Consider the following 17,916-nt stretch of genomic DNA (forward strand, 5'->3'; position numbering starts at 1 on the left):
CTTCCTCCGCATTCTTTATGCTTCGATCTAACGCCGTCGTACATTCCTTTTGAGGAATGTTAAATGAATTTCCAGCATTAGGCAGTTTGTTCATTCGAAATAAACACTTTATTTCGTTTCCAGTTTTTTAATTTCGCCACTTACAGCATTTTCAAGCACCTAATGACACGACTAACGACATATGTTGTGGACAGTTTCAGATAAAAAAGAAATAATAACATACGTCCTAGGTACGTCTCACAAAAATTACATTCTATTCTTACACGTGTAGGAAACAGTATGGAAAAAGCAACATGTGATGTTGTCTATTCTGCAAACACAAGGCATCAGGTATGCTCACAAGCTTTATGTACCTGCAGTAACATTCTGACCACAAGACAAAAAATACCGTCAAACCATATTTCTGTCTGTTTGTTTCTTTGTTTGTTTGTTTGAAGCTGACACAATGTACGTTTCCTTATTACCGTCAAGCCTGTTTGTACCCAAGAGAAAGAAATTACCTAGATGCAAATGAAATAAAGTGTATATTTGGAATGAGCAACAGCCGATGCCAAACCTACATAACGGATAGTTGTAATTAAAGTACTGGTGCGGTGCTCACGGAGGTCCAGTGTAGGTTGGAACTATCGTATGGCAGCGAAACTTGGTAGATATGGTAATGCGTTAATGCGAAACCAATTTACGCTGGAAAATAAATTAGTTCCAATTCTGGCCACTAATGTAAATCTGGCGCTGTTCATTGTTTATATGACGATATAGCATCCACATTGTCATTTGACAAACCATAACGAGAGTTGACAGTGTGGCTATCGAGAAGAAGGACCGTGTGCTGTTAGCGAAAATGTTTTATGTGAACGGCATCACCTACAGTACTGGACTGAAAAAGTATCGTCGACTGGAAGGTCTAAGGAGGGGCCCGATGTCATTAAATGGTTTAAAGAAGATGATAATGAAACTCGAAGACACGGGTGAGCTTGGTGTAGCACCTGAAAGAGAAAGTCGTTCTATACCAATAAAAGTTATTGACTAGGTTGCTGTTGCTATAACTGACTATGGAACACGTGTCCCAATTAGTGGTAGTGCTCGCGCAGTCTCACGAGAATTGTCCATTCCATAGTCAACAGTACAGATAGCTTTGCGGTCTATTTTACACTCGTATCCGTACAAAGCCCAGACGGTGCAGCAAGTGAAACCTGACGATCCGCAGCACTGTCCTGAATTTGGTCTTCGGTTTTTGGCACTGGTCGAAGTTGTCATCTGGCGGACAGTATTCTGTGGAGTGACGGCTCTCGTTTTACATTTTATACTACAGGGTGCAGTGATACACGGAATTCTGAATTTGGGGTACTTTTCAATAGCGTTTTGCGCAGGAAGAGTCATTGAACTTGCGGTATGTTTCTGTGTGGTGTTGATTCAAAAGCACCTTTATTTTCGGTCCATTCCTCTTTGAAGGGAATACAACCAGAGGGCCTGTCAGATGTAACGCGATGTCTGCAAGTTATCAAATGGTTCAAATGGCTCTGAACACTATGGGACTTAACGTCTGAGATCATCAGTCCCCTAGAATGTAGAACTAATTAAACCAAACTAACCTAAGGACATCACACACATCCATGCCCGAGGCAGGATTCGAACCTGCGACCGTAGCGGTCACGCGGTTCCTGACTATAGCGCCTGGAACTGCAAGTTATCGAGACCTCCTTGTGCAGCAAGTGATTCCTGATGTGGAAGAGCGCAACTATGTGGAAAGCACTGTTTTCCAAAAGTATGGTCTACAAGACCACATGATCTGAATCCATGTGACTTGTGACTCTGGGGATACCTAAAGAAGTAGAGGGACAAGGTTCATGGCACCCCACTCTCCATTGTTGCCAAATTTATTCAAGATGGCGGCGATGACGTCATCCAATATGGCGGCATGTAGACTTGGCAACATCGCATGACGTCATCCAAGATGGTGGATTTTGGCGGGAGAATAGTCTAATTGTGCTACGTCCACTAACCTAACCTCAAGAAAAAATGGTGGGAAGTTTGAATTTTGGCGGGAATATAGTCCAATTGTGCTACGTCCACTAACCTAAGCCAGCCAGAAGAAAAAATGGCGGCAAGTTTGAATTCCGACATGATAATGCATGCAAATACCGTACTTGTCTTTATTATTATTATTATTGATTATCATTTATTAACATCCATTATCATTCATTGTTATTTATTATCATTCATTATCAGTTATTTTCATTTATTATTATCATTTACTATTATTTATTATTATTGACCTGCCTCCACTAGAAAATTCCCTCAAAATTCAAATCCCAACACAATAATGGCTGCAAACCTAATTTTTGTTTACTATTATTCATTATTATTTATTAACATTCATTATCATTCATTGTCATTTATTATCATTCATTGTCATTTATTATCATTCATTGTCATTTATTATCATTCATTATCATTTATTATCATTCTATATCATTTATTATTATAGGCCTACCTATTGCTATTAAATTAAGGCACTTTGAGATCTGTTACTATAGATCTATATGGTGTGCTAAGCTCCATGACTTGGTTACATTCCGAGAAATGGGGTGCACTTAGATGCATTAGGACTAGGAAAGCTCTTTCAGTCAGGAGAGGTGGTGTGTAGCTCTATTCGTCTGCTCGGTTGAGGAATAATTGGGTAGCGATGTTGCGGGGTAGGTAGGTCAATGCCAAGGTGAGGATGGTCTTTTAACGTAAGAGGACTAGATAGCTCTGTGACCGCCATACGCAGAGAGATTGATCGAGTACTATGTGCGAGGGCTTAGAAATATGTATAGCGTTGTCTGGTATAATTTGATCGTCTTTATGTGTTCGAGAATTAAGTGTGAATGGACGTGCTGAGCAGTCATCTATCAATGGTCGCAATGATACTTGCAAAGTAGAGGATGAATGGTTTAGCTATGATACTGAAATTAAGAAAACAAGCTGTCACATGATTGGCCAGTGTTGGACTTACTGTAAAATTTTTCGCGATATCAACTGTGATGGATAACATTACAGTAGATCGGTGGTGTCATATCGATCGCATCTGTGCATTGGGTACGACATAATGATTGACTGAAAATGCTTGCTTGAGTTGGGGGAGAAATTTTGGTTGATGGACCACAACTTCCAGGGTTGCTAGCACCGAAAACGGTGATCCTGTACTTGTGTGCAAAAATGACCAATAACTAGAAATTGAATGCAGAGATATAAACTAATCGGTCACTGCGACATATGAGTTTAAATGTAGAGGTGGTCAATCACTTTCGAGGGAAGTGGCTACAACGCCAGCAGGCTCTTCTATTTTCCTTGTGTTGTGGGTGTCATTTATTTAAAATCATTCAATGTTATGCTATCGACTGTAAGAACATGATTTATAAGGTGCAAGGTATAGTTTCCTGTGAGAGACCGTGCATCAGTCCGTGATAATGTCTGTTTAGAATCAGATAGTGACTTCGAAGTCGTGGCAGAAAGACGAAATGCTCGGGAGTGTGCAAAAGCGTGATAGGAAACACTGTTTGAACAAAAGCCAGAGGCAGCTTCTCATTCGCTTAGAGTATGGGTGACCAAACTTTAAAGGGGTCTCTGCAGCGTGTGTGTATATCTTGTTCATATAGGCATTTGTAGTTTGAGGTGTTGGATTTGGTGAGCTGTTAGGAATTCTTGGATGGTTGCACTCTGAGTTATTCGGGGGGTGTATTGTGAATTCCGTTTGTCCGCACTGGAGGTGGATCGATTTGGTGCGTTCGTGACTTTTTCACTGTTTGATGGTAGAGGATAAAGATGATAGGGTGTTGAGGATCTGTTGTACTTGTACCTAGTTTGAGGCGTACGACATTGTGTGCATTTCCGGTGTATGGTCAAAACAAGGTCCTGTTGTAGTAACTGAGATCGTTCAATTTATAGACAGGTTGCAGAAGGTAATATATATGTCTTTCTCCGACTTAAAATGCAGAGATAAGATGGGTGAAGATAAATGCATACTCATCTATTCTTAGAAAGGGAGAATGCTTTTTATTAAGTGAGTTTTGGCAGGAGTGAATATGGTTTTATATACATGCGAGTGGAAAATGTGAGCGAAGGGTGAATGACGTCGGGTTCGCTGGCTGGGGGAGACACTGTTTACATGTCCTGTTGGAGATGCAAGGGGGAGATAGAGATCTGCGCTATACAGGAATCCATTTGTGGACTGTATGTCGTTAGACAATAGCTGGAGAGCAGGTATAGGGAGAGCTCACTGCAGCAATCTGGTCCTGGGGGCTGAGTGGATGGCTGTTTAGATGGACAGCTATGTGGCTTTGACATGCCGCCGGCGGCGCTTGGACACTCGCTTTGTAAGGCGCTATGAGATTAGTTTGAGCATTTAGTACTTGTTTCGGTGGTTATTGGATTAAGAACTGTAATATTGAAGGTCATGTCCTCAGCGGGACCGCTGTGTAATTGAGTAAGTGTGTTTACGTATATGAAGATATGTTCCGCGAATGGTGATGTTAAGTTGATGGCGCAGTTTAGCTACCACTGTAAAAAAATAGCTGTCTGCTGGTGAAAGAAAGAAAGAAAGGGATGACCTTGCCCTCAGACCTGATGGATGAGTTATTAGATAAGAGCAAGTGATAGTTGAATGATGCTATGTGTTCGGATATAGGAGTCTCTAAACGGCAGGGCGAGATTTTTTTTTTTTATGTGGAAATTTATGCACTCTATAGATAGTGATATTCGACCGCTAGTGACAACAGTTAAGAGCGGAAAAATAGGTACAAATCGAGCGCTGGCAGAATGTTGCGGCAATGTTATTAATATTTAATTGAAGGTGGAGGTGGTAACTATCGACCAGGCTTTGAATATTGTCGTATGTGCTTGATGCTCTGTATAAAAGTTGGACTCTTTAATTGCGTTTGGTATTTCTGGGTGGGTGTAACATTAGTTTTACTGTTGAAAGTGCGAGAAAGATGAGTTGATTGGTGTTTAGGTATAGGCTACGTTTGTAATTCGAAAAGAGGGGACGAGAATGGTATAAAGTTGACTTTCACCCGCGTTCGGTGGTTGCGGCTCGGGATCGCGGTCCTGGACGGACGTCTGTGTGTGCTTTGACCGCTGACGAGCGCGTTGACCGCGCCAACTCACGCTTGCGGAAGCCGAGCAGGGGCTGTGCGAGGTCTGAAATCAGACGGATGGGTGACTTAACGATCCTGTGGGCATGGTACAGAGTGGGGGTACCTGCGTACGTGTGCTGAGTTATTTTGCGAGCGGATCTGCAGGCTCTGCTACGCGTTATTAGGATAGTTTACGAGTACTGAGCGTATCTACACATCTGTGTGATGTATTATTTAGTAGCAGTTTGCTATAGTGTGTACTGAAATTATGATTGGGTGCGTGTTATGGGCTGTGCAACATGGCCCAGGGCACATCTGGGATTGGTGTTTTGCGATAGCGTGATAGATACACTGTATGGTTAAATAAGTTGTTCGGAAAAAAAGTGTTCTCAATGATTACACGCGCCTGCAGTGCAGATCAGAGTGATTGGTTTTCCGTCACCATCTCGGTTGCATGCGAGTAGTAAATGTTTTCCCGGCCGCGTTAATCGAGTGTGTCAACGAGCTATGAGCTATTCTGAGAAAAGACGTGAAGGCAGGTCCAGACCTGAGACGCCGGCGGTATACATGAGAAGAACAATGCAGCTTTCACATGTGTCGGCTGTCACGGGCGCTCGGAAGCTGAACTTGGCTGGAGACTCTGGAATCCTCTTCCCCGCCGACCGCACTCGTGCGTGGCCTGCCTTGGAGCGTAATCTAAGGCAAATAGGCGATATCAGTTTCTCCGGTGATGGTGCGAATGCGACTGTGTTGAGGTCATGTTTGGGGGAGGCCGAGTAGAGACCTTTGGTCGGTTTGGCAGCTGGTGGTGTTTGGGCGCGTCTGTTGCACTATTTTGCGAGCATGTCTGTGCACTGTGCGGTGCTTTATTTGGAGAGTACAGTGCTCCTCTGCTGATATTGTGTACTGCATTATTTAAGAGCTGTTTGCTATTGTGTGGTGAAATTAGGAGTTCTTTACGTGTTTGTGCCCTGTGTCAGAAGCAAAAGCTTCATTTGTGTGTAAAGTGTACAAGTTGTGTGTGATGTTTAGTGTGTGTAAGACTGCACAAATGGACCATTAGAAAACTTTAAGTACAAATTCTTCTAAATTTCGCCACTAACTTCACCAAAAGAATTGATACCCAAATAAAAAATCGAGTGTTTCTTATGTATTGCAGTAAAAGTCAAAGAAATGAAGCAGAGTCACACACACTGACAATATCAAAAGCAACGGCTTAATACACACAAAAAACGCATTTGAAAATGGGAATTATTTCTCGAAAGGCGTCGTGCGAAAAGTAAAATAAAGAAAAATCGTGACAGGTAGTGGAAGATTTATTTATTTATAAACAAACCTATTGTATTTCTTCGTTTGAATATGTGTCTTGAACATCAGGTACTTATCGGATATCACAGCTAGGTGATCCACTGGACATTTGTGTTGGTAATTAATAGCCTGTCTCTCAAGTTGTCTACTGCAGGTAAACATGAGTAGCTGTGTTTTGTCTGCGTTTAATCTTATGTTCCTGTTGGCCCACTGTTCCGTGACCGTCAGGTATCGCTGTCTGGTGAACAAAGCAGTGTCGTTCGCGAATTACGCTGCTACCATTTGTGGTAATTCAGAGAAATTATTAACAAACAAAATGATAAGGGCTCTCTAGTTGTTCTTATCATTGCTTTAGATCGTACATTAGATAGTGATTACCGTGTCCACAGACCCGGCTGGCGATACGGTAGATTTTACATCAAACTGCACCGATACGTCACTTCCGGAACTGCGTCTTGCAGTAAAAGAATTTTACAGTTTTCTGAAATGCTCCATTACTGAGGAGTTGTAGCTGCAGTTTGGGAAAGTTACTTGGAAAAAGATGAGCAGCTCGCAAACCGCTATTCTGAATCTGCGAATCAGCGGAGATTCGCCACAGTGCGGTGGCGAACCCAGGGACCGACAGGTGCAGCGACTTGTACTGGGTGGCGCCGAGGGGCTCTGCTGACCTTGATACGACTTTCGACAGCAAGCCGAGTCGGTCGTCACGATTTCGCGCCGTCCCCCACAAGTCCTGAACGTAATGGAGCCGCGTACCTGAGTGTATAACGTGACGTCGAGGTAATGCGCAGTTTATCCTGTGGCAGTGGACTTGCACAAACGTGGACGGGCTGTAGATTTGCCGATATCTGGCTGATAGTGGGGTTTTTGTCTACGTAGATACCCTGGCGTCATTTCAGTACTCATGAAGTTGGGCGATCAGTCGTAGCTTGGTATTGATGACAACGATGATGATGATGATGATGATGATGATGATGATGATGATGACGACGACAACGGCTTATGACGCTCAACGACTTTTTTATGTACTGACCAAAGAGGACTTTCGTCAAAAATAACGTTACATTGGTGGAGCACGACAGGAATAAGAAATTTTTGTGACGGTAGGTGGTAACATCACTTTCTGGGAGAGTGCTAATGCTAGAGCACACGCTCACCATTACCGATATTGGGTCTGTTAATACTGTCACCCATTAAAATCTATATTGAACAATTGAGCCTAAAACGCATAATGTTTTAAATAGGTAAATTATTTGCCGTGCAAAAACTCTCACTCTACTAAGAGTGAGATAGGAGGAGGTAGAGCACTTGATAGGGGAAGACAGAGGTCCTTAGTTGGTGACCAGATCAGGTACAGAGTTTTAATCTCCCAGAAATTTTAAGAATTATTTCCAATGTGTTTATTTTGATCAAAGCTGAAAGTGTTGATGATTGTTTCCATGATACCTCAAAAGGGGGCGTAGATATCCTAACACTCAAAATTGAGGCAGCCTTAACATAAAATACTACTTACAGAAATACAGTGTGTTTGGATACGACCAGTAAATCTTTACCAAGTAGTCTGACCACGAATATAAGATTCTATCACTAAAACCCTGTTCTCCCAACAACTAGGCCATGCGCCCAGATACCTCACGAAATTTAAATCCGTCCTACACTCGTCCATTCACCGCGTAAATAGAGGAGAAATATCCAGCCAAAGCATTTAACACCCTGAGTATACAAACCATGCAGGAAACACGCACTTTCCCGTCAGATCGTGAGAAGAAGTTTTGTCGATATTTTCATTGAAGGGTTGTGTACATTCTCTAACAGGTTCTGTCACTCACAAGACTATGCGCGACATATGAGCAGCAGTTGGGACCACCAGGCAAGAAATAAAGCGACTTCAGGAGCATCAAGAAGTGGAACGTTCTTCAGTTCATACTAGCCCCATTCCAGTAACTGCGACTGGAACACCTCGCGGTGAAAACAGTGTAGTTTTCGGTCCCAGCACCGATCCTTGAAGTAAAGCAGCACCGACGCAGATCCCATTCTGGACTGTCGTGAAAATCTCTCTCTTGCAGGCATACGCAGAGAAAAAACTAGTTTTGGCCCGCGAACATCACACACTCGGGATACGTGCTAGAAGAAGGCCTCGAAGGCTTCCCACACTACCGTTGCGCCCATTGCTTTTTCCATCAACCGCAAAGTTTATGCCTCGTAGACTGTTCATGCGGCAACCCGAAATAATACTCATGATGTGGTGTTCCGTTTGCAAATGCTCGTTTTTATGAAAATCGCGGCGTCTCTAAATCACCGCATCCAGACACTTTATTACCGTAGTGCCAATTCCGTATTAACAAATCTGCTGACATGGTAAGCAGAACCTGAAGAATGAAAGGAAAACAGAAGAAAACCAAATGCAGTGCATTCGTCACTACGTAAACTAAATGAAAAATGAACTGGAAGATACCGAACTTCTACACAGCCGGGGTGTACTGAATAACTCTCTACAAGGATTTCGAATGACTAGACATACCATTTTAGTCCCTCGAAACACTTGTTAAACTGAAGACGGGCAGCGCCATTTTATTTTCGCTACTCTGTCGGCTTACTACGGTAGTGTCGCTAGGGGATTTACATGTCAGGACTATATACCAACAAACGAACAAAAATTTATCACGTATCTTTACTTTTTCTAGATGGTAATTAATACATTATGTCTGTCCCCCTTGCACTGCTGTTCGCTTGCTTGCACGTGCCACAGCAGTCTCTGCAAGTACACTCTGTCACACTTAAATGAGACCACCAACAGGAGGCTAATTGGTCGGTAACTCTTTGGGAGCCTCAATTACTTGTCATAATAATAAACACTGTCTTGTAATGCGTCGGTGTCTTTGGACAGTTCCCACTATAGGCTTCGATGTAGCCAGCTTTCTTGGTCAGCTGCAGTCTTGCTGGTAGACAGGGTTACAAAACAGGCAATCTGCCTATGAGGCCGATCCCATCGCGTATATTTAGACAATACATTCGGAAAAGCATGCGGCTAGCTAAACATTTAAGAAGAGACCAAGTTTTTCACTTCATCACTATGAATGTTTTCAAGGTTTACGTTCAGTTCAAGGTGAGGCAGATGCAACGTGACACGTTCTGCTTCTAACCTTTACAACATGTGAAACTCCCTTGCTGTACAGTCCTTTGACATACATCCCTTGTGACATACTCTTAACACGTCACATAAATCTGTACTGAGCGCAGTTATTAGAAAGGTCAAGACGCAGTACTCAACTTTCACACTCGCAGTTCAAGCTGCAGTTTGTTTTATTGCATTTATTTGATAAGTAATATCTTTGATAAGGAATATGGTAACATTCGGTTTATTGCTGTTGCAGAGAAGACTGCACCATTAAGGGCAGCGCCTCAAAGAACTTGGGCAGAGGATCCACTGGAACTGAAGAGGGCTCGTCCACGACCAGTATTCCCGGTGCTGTCGCAGGCTGTGTTCTCAGTGAAGCAGCGTCTTCCAGCAGCAGGGAAAGGTACCACAACTTGACACCACCATCCTCCGCTCAGCGCTCCAACCGGCGTATACAAGGCGGTGGGGTCGCTGCCAAAATCTGCAAATTGGTCGCAAAATAAGAATGAGAGTGTAGCAGGCGTGGGAGAACCTTATCTACCGAAGCAGCATCAGAACTTACTTATCCGGAAAACTTACTTAACTGTTCCGACATAGCCATGTGGGTCGGCTTTATCGTTTTCTTGCGACTCTTGCACCTTCTCTTCTCCCTTGTTTCTGACGATCCGATGTCCTCTTGACTTGGTTGTACACTACTAGGAGCTAACAATGAGACGCCCTCTGGGCTTCATTGTACACTACTACAAGCTATTCTCCCACCACTGTGCTTGCGAGTCTCTAGTGTAAAACATCCAGCGCTTTCTCCTTTATAACTGTACGACAATATAGTGAGTGATTTACATAGACTCATGACGTCATTGCTTCGCCCATTGTATATGATTATTTCCGCTACATACTACGTTGTTACACTGTATTTCACTGTCTACCACAAGATGAAAGATACGTTACTTCAATCCTTAGGCTTTAAATTTTCCATTCACGCTGAATACTTGTAGATATTCGTCAAAACAATTTTAGGCATTTTGAAAACACCTTCCCAGAAGTCGCGTATTAATCTTTTCAGGCACTCTCAACAATTGTATCAGTACTTCCCTCTCGTTCAAAAAGGATTTCATTAGAGACGTTTGTCAGCAGTATAGTAATCCGAAGGAACCAGATGGACACTCGTATCTTATTTCATGGCTTCCCGTAACCATATGAGATGAACATCGGAATTCCTTGAAAAAGTCACGGTCGAAAATTCCTAATATCCTCTATCAAGCCCCCTGTTACTTTCCGTTTCAGACTCTGCTCTGATGACTTGTATGTGGGCCAGACATTGGCGTCTAACCTTTCTCTTAATTTCTACCCCACACGGCGAAGATAACCCATATTCATGACAGTGGACGGGTGTGGTACTGCCAATCCATTGGTCCATTTTAGAGCCCCTTTATTGGTCAGCCTTGGGCGTAACAAAAGTAGAGAAACTACGTGAAGGAAACACCTGACCATTTTCCCCTTAGTATTGCTCTCTACGACCTCTACAAACAAAAGACGAATTAGTAGCCGGTTACTACGCCAATACCTCTTTCGTTTCAGTTGATGAAGATATCAGTTCCCTTGTTTCTCATCGTCTGTACTCTCATGACCCACACTATCTAGAGTGAAAGACGACCCTACGCTAAATGTGCACATATATATGTTCGCTTATTGGAAATATAAAAAGTTCTTGGCCTCTGGGTCATACAAAAAAAATTCACGTACTATCGCCTCCAATAAAAATACAATTTTTTGTGTGTGTCAGCATTTTTCTGCACTGCTCTGTTAAATGTGTACATCACCTTATGTATTGATCACCTCTGTTCACAGGCAACATTTCAGCAATAATGCTTGCATTCAAGCACAGGACTTTCCATATTGCTCCCGGAAGTTCGACAATTTTTTTGTCGATTATTGATGTGCATGGTCAGCTTTGTTCGTTATTAACTTTTGCAGATCCCCTGCCTACAAAAAATCTTTTGTGCTATTCTAGTATGCAACAGACACTCATCTCCATACGGTCTTGAAAGTCTATGTTGCTGATTTATGAAGTTTCAGGAGATTCTTTACGTTTACTCGCTGTTCACTTCAAGAACGTAACGTTTTTCGACCCACTGCTAAACAGTTTTGATATCTGTTAAATTACCTTTCTCTGAAGTTTTTAAAGATGTATCCAATTTTGCTCCTGTTTTGTGCAGACGGAGTCAGTCAGCAAGAAGCGAGCCAGGGGCGTGTTTCATAGGAAGACCAGTAGCAACATTAAACGGCCTTTTAGTTGTCATTGTAAGCAAGATGTTCCTGATTAATGATTTTCTGTGCTCAGTCTATAGAGGTACCTCAAATCAGTGAGCTTCGATACACTCTAATAAGAATGGGCGTTGAGGACGCCTCTTATAGAAATATCATTGGAAATAATACCTCTTGGCACAGGTTGTAGCCTCTCCTCGATGTTATTCAATTTGTATATTGAGCAAGCAGTAAAGGAAACAAAAGAAAAATTCGGAATAGGTATTAAAATTCATGGAGAAGAAGTAAAAACTTTGAGGTTCGCCGATGACATTGTAATTCTGTCAGAGACAGCAAACGATTTGGAAGAGCAGTTGAACGGAATGGACAGTGTCTTGAAAGGAGGATATAAGATGAACGTCAACAAAAGCAAAACGAGGATAATGGAATGTAGTCAAATTAAGTCGGGTGATGCTGAGGGAATTAGATTAGGAAATGAGACACTTAAAGTAGTAAAGGAGTTTTGCTATTTAGGGAGTAAAATAACCGATGATGGTCGAAGTAGAGAGGATATAAAATGTAAACTGGCAATGGCAAGGAAAGCGTTTCTCAAGAAGAGGACTTTGTTAACATCGAGTATAGATTTAAGTGTCAGGAAGTCGTTTCTGAAAGTATTTGTATGGAGTGTAGCCATGTATGGAAGTGAAACATGGACGATAACTAGTTTGGACAAGAAGAGAATAGAAGCTTTCGAAATGTGGTGCTACAGAAGAATGCTGAAGATAAGGTGGGTGGATCACGTAACTAATGAGGAGGTATTGAATAGGATTGGGGAGAAGAGAAGTTTGTGGCACAACTTGACTAGAAGAAGGGATCGGTTGGTAGGACATGTTTTGAGGCATCAAGGGATCACAAATTTAGCTTTGGAGGGCAGTGTGGAGGGTAAAAATCGTAGAGGGAGACCAAGAGATGAATACACTAAACAGATTCAGAAGGATGTAGGTTGCAGTAGATACTGCGAGATGAAGAAGCTTGCACAGGATAGAGTAGCATGGAGAGCTGCATCAAACCAGTCTCAGGACTGAAGACCACAACAACAACAACAACAATGCATACTTTTAGGATAAAAGCCATAATTTATATATTTAGTTTATAATAAAAACCAGCTGACTCTATAAACAGCTCATCCTAGTCTTCCACCACCTGGATGTCCGCGAGCGAGTGAAGGATTGAAGGGGAGCGAGGAATAAAAGAGGTAAGACTTACGAAATTATAAAAAAGTAACTTTACCGTAAAATAAAAACAAAGCAATATTAAGGATAAAGGCAGTATTTTCGAAAGTGTAGACCTTTGAACGTTTGTGAAATCAAAATCAGTTGTTGAATAGCGATTAACAGTAAATACTCTACTTCCGGGCGGGAAGGAGCACCTGGTGCCCGTCACGAATCCTCCTGGTGGACTTGTGTCTCGGTCCGGTGAGCCGGCCAGTCTGTGGATGGTTTTTAGGCGGTTTTCCATCTTCCACGGCGAATGCAGGCTGGTTCCCCTTATTCCGCCTCAGTTACATTATGTTGGCGATTGCTGCGCAAACAAGTTCTCCACGTACGCGTCCACGACCATTACTCTACCACGCAAACATAGGGATTACACTCGTCTGGTGTGCGACGTTCCCTATGCCCCACACGTGTGCTGTAACAAGCTTTGCTCCTCCTCGGCACGCTATAGACCTAGTGGTCCAGACGTTGTCGTTTACTTTTGTCCCAGTCTTCGATGGCGCCCCCTCCCCTCCCTCCCCCCTCCTACCACCACCCTGTATAATCTGCTGTATGAGGAGAGTTTTTGTGACAACGCATTAAAAGTTTGAACTGGTCCCAAATATTCTTAGCCGGGTTCATATCAGTAGATACCACAGATCATCCCCTTCGGTTGTTCCTGTTTCTTGCAGAAAGCCGAAATTTTGACTTTTGATAGAGACACTATATTTTACGGTGGTGTCCCGATACTGCGGACCTCACATTCGCGTCGGTAGTGATGGGAGGAGACTGACAACCGTGCTTACCGCTGGCTTCGGAAATGGAAGACCAGCCTCCCAGTTCCATCCGCCATTCGTATGACCGCTACGGTCGCAGGTTCGAATCCTGCCTGGGGCATGGATGTGAGTGATGTCCTTAGGTTAGTTAGGTTTAGGTAGTTTTCAGTTCTAGGGGACTGATGACCTCCGATGTTAAGTCCCATTGTGCTCAGAGCCATTTGAACCATTTTGAACCATCCGCCATTAGATTTTTGTTTGTTGGTAGGAAAAGGCTAACTCGCGCAGACGAAAATTAACCGCTTGGTGCGATTACGCATGTTGCTGCATTCATTAGGGAACGTGTAGAGAGCCTCATACAAGCGACACAACATTTTCTCCGAAGATAAATACGATATTGCAGTGCCTGTGTTGTTCATAAGTGCGATGCAATTTTCCTTCAGATATGCAGGCGTTTCCAAAGAAGCAGACGCTGCCGCGACTACAACAGCTACAAAATACATGACATGTATTCGCAGTTGCGAATCTGAACAACCATCATCAGCTGTATAATTAAAAGACGACAGTGAACATTTGTGCCGGACGGGTACTCAAACACATATTTCCCGCTTATTGCGAGCGGTGTCCATACCATTAGGCTATCCGAACACGCTTCACAGCCAGACCCAAACTTCCATATATCGTCAGCTATGTGTATACAATCCGCACTCGTACATCCATTATGTACATTCCCGTACGGGGGAGACATTTCAATTGAAAAGTACATTGGGGTGCCACTATGTCTAAGAGAGAGCAGGTTGCAAGCGTACAGGGCATAACTGCAAGAACCATAATTTATAACTTGTTAAATATAAGTATAACATAAAAGAGAAGAGGGAAATTTAGCGCTAGTAAAAAAGGGTGAACAGTATAGACGAATTAAATCCCCTGAACGGCAGCCACCATAAAATGCGTTTTAAGGCCTCGGTCGGTAAGACATGATGGAGGAACCCCCCCCCCTTTCAGACACACACACGCACACACACACACACACACACACACACACACACACACACAGTTATAAATAGGAACTGCATGCTTCCACAACTCTGCCCCTTTCCGGTAAATATCTGAAGATCAATATTTTCCTCGTGATGTCTCCTGCACTTATATAAAAAGGAACTGAATGTCTTCTATACACTCTGAATAAAAGTAGCCTCATAATAACGTCAGAGTAGGGCGGGGTACAAGAGCCACCCCTGTTAACATGAAATACTATAACTTACGGTCCACGCGCACCAGAAAAGGTAATGAAATGTGTGACAGATCCCACAAAAGCAATTTAAACCACGGACTAAATATCGGATATGTGAACACAATTTTAATGGGATTAGTGCCAACTGCAAAATAATGGTAGCTGTGATTTATACCCTTTCTATCTTTATTGTTCTCAAAGACGCAACAGTGTTGGAATATGCAGCGATAACTATTTACTAACATCTTTAAAGATTTACAAATCAAGCTGTCGCGGCCACAGCATGACAACCCGTACAAAACGACTCTCGTGGGACGGGAAATCAAAGGTGCCATTCGACGCTGCGCGGTGCGTATAGACAGCTACACACTGTCGTGACCAAAGCCGTAGGATACCTATTAATATTGTGTCGGACGTCCTTTTCCCAGGAGTGATGCAGAAACTCGACTTGGCGTGGACTCAAAAAGACGTTGGAAGTCCCGTGCAGAAATATTGAGCCACGCTGCCTCAATAGCTGTCCATAACTGCGAAAGTGTTACCAGTGCATGACATTGTGGACGAACTGACCACCCGATTATGTCCCATATATGTTCGATGGGATTCGTGTCGGGTGATATGTGTAGCCAAATCATTTGCTCGAATTGTCCAGACTGTTCTGCAAACGAATCGCAAACCATTTTGGCCCGATGACACGACGTCGTTGTCCATGAATGCGTGCAGATGGTCTCCAGATAACTGAATATTTCCAGTCAATGATCGGTTCAGATGGGCTCAATCCATTCCATGTAAACACAGCGCACATCCTTGTGGAGTCGTATTGTCTTGTTGACAACCTGGATCCATGGTTTCGTGTCGTCTGTGTCACACTCGAATCCTACCATCAGCTCCTACCAACTGAAATCCGGACTTACTGGAAGAGACGACGGTTTTCCAATTGTCTAGAGTCCAACCAATACGGTCACGAGCCCTGGAGACACACTGCAGGCGACGATGTCCTGCTGTTACCAAAGGCACTCGCTTAGGTCGTCTGCTGCCACAGCCTATTAACGACAAATTTCGCCACATTTATTTCTGTTGTTATTGACGCAGTGTTGCTAATCTGTTAGCATTGACAACTTTACGCAAAAGCCGCTCCTACCGGTCCAAGCTTAAGGCCGGCGGACACTGCGTTGTCCATGGTAAGAGATAATACCTGAAATCTGGTATTCTCGGTACACTCTTGACATTGTGGATCTCGGAATATTGCCTTGTGTAAAGATTTGCGAAATGGAATGTCTCTTGCGTCTAGCTCCCACTTTCAAAATCTGTTAATTCCCGTCGTGCAGCCATAATCACGCCGTTCACGTGAATCACCTGAGCACAAATTACAGATTCGCCAGCGCACTGTCCATTTATATATTGTAAGCGCAGTCTCTCGTCATCTGTATGTGTACATATCACTGTCCCATGACTTTTCTCACCTCAGTGTACACTGTTGATCAGGTGAACCCTCGTGTGAGCAAACGTTTGCTGCCACTGATCATCGGTTGCATTGCTCAAACATCTACTGTTCTAATACCAATTATGTATCGGGCATGTTCTTGTTATACTACCTAAACTGAATTTTGTATACGTGCTGTAACACCGAAAGCCTTTAATTTCTTTGCTTCTCTTGTCTTAAACGGTTAACTCATGTAATTTTTGCATCAAACCTCAACTGACAGTCTGCTTAGCTGTGCTTCATTTTTGCTAGACTACTTACAAAACTAGAAAATTTGCTAAATATGCTAATAGAAAAACTGTAGAAAAGTAATTTCACGAATAATGAAGAGGAGACAAGAAATCCACCACCTACAGCTGAAGAAATTAAAAAAAGCAATAAGAACCCTGAAAAGCAACAAAGCCAGTGGAGAAGATTCAATTACAGCTGAACTTATTAAATGGCCTCAACCAAAAATTATAACTAACCTTCAGCACATGTTTGAAGACATATGGGAAACTGAAAAGATACCAGAAGACTGGAAAGTAGCTCTCATCCATCCCTTGCACAAGAAAGGTGATACTCAAAATGTAAATAATTACAAAGGTATATCTTTGTTGCCAGTGGGTTATAAAATATTTTCAACAATACTACTAAACAAGGTAGAAGCAACACTTGATAGCCAATTGAGAGAGTATCAGAGTGGATTTAGAAAGGGCAGATCTTACTTAAAACAGATTTTCAAGCTAAAGTCCATAATTCGTCACAGACTTACAAATTCCAAAGATATAGTTGTAACATTTACAGATTTTAGAAAGGCATTTGATTCAGTTGATAGAGAAACACTAGATAAAGTGATCAGAGAATTTGGCATCAAATCTAAATTAGCAAATCTTTTTCGCGAAACACTCACAGACACCAAATCAAAAGTAAAGTTTCAGGGTGAAATATCGAAGGCATTCAACATAGAAACAGGTGTAAGGCAAGGTGATGGCCTGTCTCCACTGCGTACTAGAGAAAATAGTAATAGAATGGAAACAAAAACTAAAAGAAGAGAAGCTATCACCAATCAGACTGAGAACTAAAAACAAAGGTGTTGAAATTCATTGTTTAGCATTTGCGGATGATTTTGCCATTCTTTCTGAAAACCTAACAAATGCTGGAATACAAATCAATTTCTTAGAAGAAATAGCCAACAAAGCAGGTTTAAGAATACAAAATTTATGACAAATATAAAAAATGCTCCGGAATCCCTAGCAACAGATATTGGCCAGATAAAAAGGGCAAATAAATTTAAATATTTGGGAGAAATTATGCAAGAAAATGGCTTAGAAAAATTCGCTGTAGAAAAAAGAGTACATAAAATGGAGAGAGCGTATGAAATAACTACGAATGTCTACAACAAAA

Source organism: Schistocerca cancellata, chromosome 5 (genome assembly GCF_023864275.1).
Source record: "Schistocerca cancellata isolate TAMUIC-IGC-003103 chromosome 5, iqSchCanc2.1, whole genome shotgun sequence".
NCBI classification, from domain to species: Eukaryota; Metazoa; Arthropoda; class Insecta; order Orthoptera; family Acrididae; genus Schistocerca; species Schistocerca cancellata.